The following is a 3,652-nucleotide window of genomic DNA, read 5'->3' as shown; positions in this document are numbered from 1 at the left end:
CACTGACATTCCGTTTGTGACGAAATTCATATCCAGTAAATAATAGTTCTCTTTTTTTTTTTATTTTTCTCCACCCACCCTTCACTTCAACCCCGTCAACACTTTCTGTTGCAATCAACTCAAAGATAACACAACTGCTCTTTGAAGTATGAATCTTGTTTACCCCCAAAGATAAGTGAATAAAGGAAAATCCAGAGACAAGCGGGTTTCATTGTGTGTGTGTGTGTGTGTGTATATATATATATATATATATATATATATATATATATATATATAAATATTTTTTAAATATATATTTTATATATATATATATATATATATATATATAAATATTTTTTAAATATATATTTTATATATATATATTTTTTTTTTTTTTCTATCTATCTATCTATCTATCTATCTATCTATCTATCTATCTCTCTCTCTCTCTCTCTCTCTCTCTCTCTCTCTCTCTCTCTCTCTCTCTCTATATATATATATATACAGTGAAGGAAATGCGTATTTGCTCCCCTGCTGATTTGGAATGTTTGCCCGCTCACAAAGAAATGATCGGTCTAAAAATCGAATGTTCGGTGTATTGTAACACTGAGAGATAGAATAGCAACAACAAATTCAGCAGAAATGCATCTAACAAATGATGACTGATCTGCATGTTCATGAGGGAAATAAGTATTTGATCCCCTATCATTCAGCAGGATTTCTGGCTACCAGGTGTCTTTCATACAGGTAACAAGCTGAGATTAGAAGCAGTCACTTAAAGGGAGTGCTGCTAATCTCATTTTGTTACCTGTATAAAAGAGATCTGTCCACAGGAGCAATCAAACAATCAGATTCCAAACTCTCCACCATGGCAAAGACCAAAGAGCCGTCCAAGGATGTGAGGGACAAGATTGTAGACCTACACAAGGCTGGACTTCCCCAATGGCTGCACCCAGGGCCGCTGCTCCTCCTGCCCAACATTTGTAAAGGCCCTGGTGAGGAATAAGGGAGGTCTCTACATTTCTTCTGGGACATCTCCAAAACATCCAAGGATGTCGGGGACAAGATTGTAGACCTACACAAGGCTGGACTGGGCTACCAAACTATCGCCAAGCAGCTTGGTGAGAAGGTGACAACAGTTGGTGCAATCATTCGCAAATGGAAGAAACACAAAACAGCTTGCTATGGGGGCACCCAAGCAGGTGTGTTCCCAAGCCACTTCTCCGTGTCTCCATTCACACACAGAATCAAGGCTTGGCCCGCCCCCTCTCTCTCTCCTCATTGGCTGACTGCCTGTGGTTGAGAACAGTGGGAACCAATGGCTCCCACTTGCTGTCTCAGCCAATGAAGGGCAGAGACCCAGGGCAGCTGAGGCTGTTGTGCACATTGATGGATTGCAATGGGGCTCAGGTAAGTATTGAGGAGGCTGGGGGCACTGCTGTACACAGAAGGTTTTTTAACCTTCATGCATAGAATGCACAAAGGTAAAAAGTCTTGAATCTTTACAACCGCTTTAAACTACCATTTTATTTCTTTGCAAATGTCTTTAGCTATGGTACATCTTACAGCAAGAATTAAAAAAATTGCATTTGAGTCTGGTATGAATTTTAAGGGGGTACTCCTCACAAACAAATGTGTGTGAGGTCCCCCCAGGAAATCCAAACAGACACCTTGGGTCTGGTACAAATTTTAAGGGGGTGGCTCCATTAAAAAAAAAAAGTGTGAGGTCCCTTTAAAAACCCATACCAGATGCTTAATCCAAGCCCGAGCCCTGGTTGACCAGGAAGGGGGCCAAGCATGTGCCCTTTCTCCAGAACACATACTAGGTCACATGCTCTGACCACGGGAGGGACAACCCCCCGGCAGAGCCCATTGTCCCTCTGCTGATGATCCATCCTGCGGGGATCGTCGGCTTTCTTTACAACTTACCTTTTCTTGGAGCAGGTCCGGTGTCACCCCATATAGGTTGCATGTGGACGATCCTGTGGGGTGGCACCAGTGTATCGGCAAGATACAGTGAGGAACAGAAGTATTTGAACACCCTGCGATTTTGCAAGTTCTCCCACTTAGAAATCATGGAGGGGTCTGAAATTCACATTGTAGGTACATTCCCACTCTGAGAGACAGAATTTAAAAAAAAATTCAGGAAATCACATTGTATGATTTGTAAAGAATGTATTTGTCTCGCACTGCTGAACAAAAGTATTTGAACACCTGAGAAAATCCGTGTTAATATTTGGTACAGAAGCCTTTGTCTGCAATTACAGAGGTCAAACGTTTCCTGTAGTTCCTGACCAGGTTTGCACTGCAACAAGGATTTTGGCCGACTCCTCCACACAGATCTCCTCTAGATCTGTCAGGTTTCGGGGCTGTCGCTGAGCAACACGGAGTTTCAGCTCCCTCCAAAGATGTTCTATTGGATTTAGGTCTGGAGACTGGCTAGGCCACTCCAGAACCTTGATATGCTTCTTACGGAGCCACTCCTTGGTTATCCTGGCTGTGTGCTTCGGGTCGTTGTCATGTTGGAAGACCCAGCCACGACCCATCTTCAATGCTCTGACTGAGGGAAGGAGGTTGTTGCTCAAAATCTCACAATAAATGGCCCCATTCATCCTCTTCTTAATACAGTGCAGTCGTCCTGTCCCCTTCGCAGAAAAGCACCCCCAAAGCATGATGTTTCCACCCCCATGCTTCACAGTAGGGATGGTGTTCTTGGGATGCAACTCATCCTTATTTTTCCTCCAAACATGACAAGTGAATTTAGACCAAAAAGTTCTACTTTGGTCTCATCTGACCACAGGACTCCTCTGGATCATCCAGATGGTCATTGGCAAACTTCAGACGGGCCTGGACATGTGATGAGTTGAGCAGGGGAACCTTCCGTGCAATGCATGATTTTAAACCATGACGGCGTAGTGTTCTACCGACAGTGACCTTTGAAACTGTGGTCCCAGCTCTCTTCATGTCATTGACCAGCTCCTCCCTTGTAGTTCTGGGCTGATTCCTCACCTTTCTTATCATCAGTGATACCCCACGAGGTGACATCTTGCATGGAGCCCCAGTCCGAGGGAGACTGACAGTCGTCTTTAGCCTATTCCATTTTCTAACAATTGCTCCAACAGTTGATCTATTTTCACCAAGCCTCTTGGCAATTGCCCCGTAGCCCTTTCCAGCCTTGTGGAGGTCCACAATTTTGTCTCTGGTGTCTTTTGACAGCTCTTTAGTCTTGCCCATGGTAGTAGTTGGCGTCTGACTGACTGTGGGGTGGACAGGTGTCTTTAAAGAGCTCAGACAGGTGCTACTAAGTTAGATTAATGAGTGGAGTAGAGGTGGACGTTTTAAAGGCACAGTAACAGGTCTTTGAGAGCCAGAATTCTTGCTGTTTCTCAGGTGTTCAAAAACTTCTGTTCAGCAGTGCAAGAAAAATAAATGTTTAAAAATCATACAATGTGATTTCCTGAATTTTTTTTTTAATTCTGTCTCTCAGAGTGGGAATGCACCTACAATGTGAATTTCAGACCCCTCCATGATTTCTAAGTGGGAGAACTTGCAAAATCGCAGGATGTTCAAATACTTCTGTTCCTCACTGTATGTCTCCCATGTAGATATGTGCCCCTGAAGCAACTGCGCATATCCCGGTTTCAGGCACGATCAATCAATGATAGAACTACTG

This window comes from Staurois parvus, unplaced genomic scaffold, assembly GCF_062004578.1.
Source record: "Staurois parvus isolate SC_StPar_1 unplaced genomic scaffold, SC_StPar_1.0 ptg002113l, whole genome shotgun sequence".
Taxonomy (NCBI): Eukaryota; Metazoa; Chordata; class Amphibia; order Anura; family Ranidae; genus Staurois; species Staurois parvus.
This window is presented reverse-complemented; position numbering follows the sequence as displayed.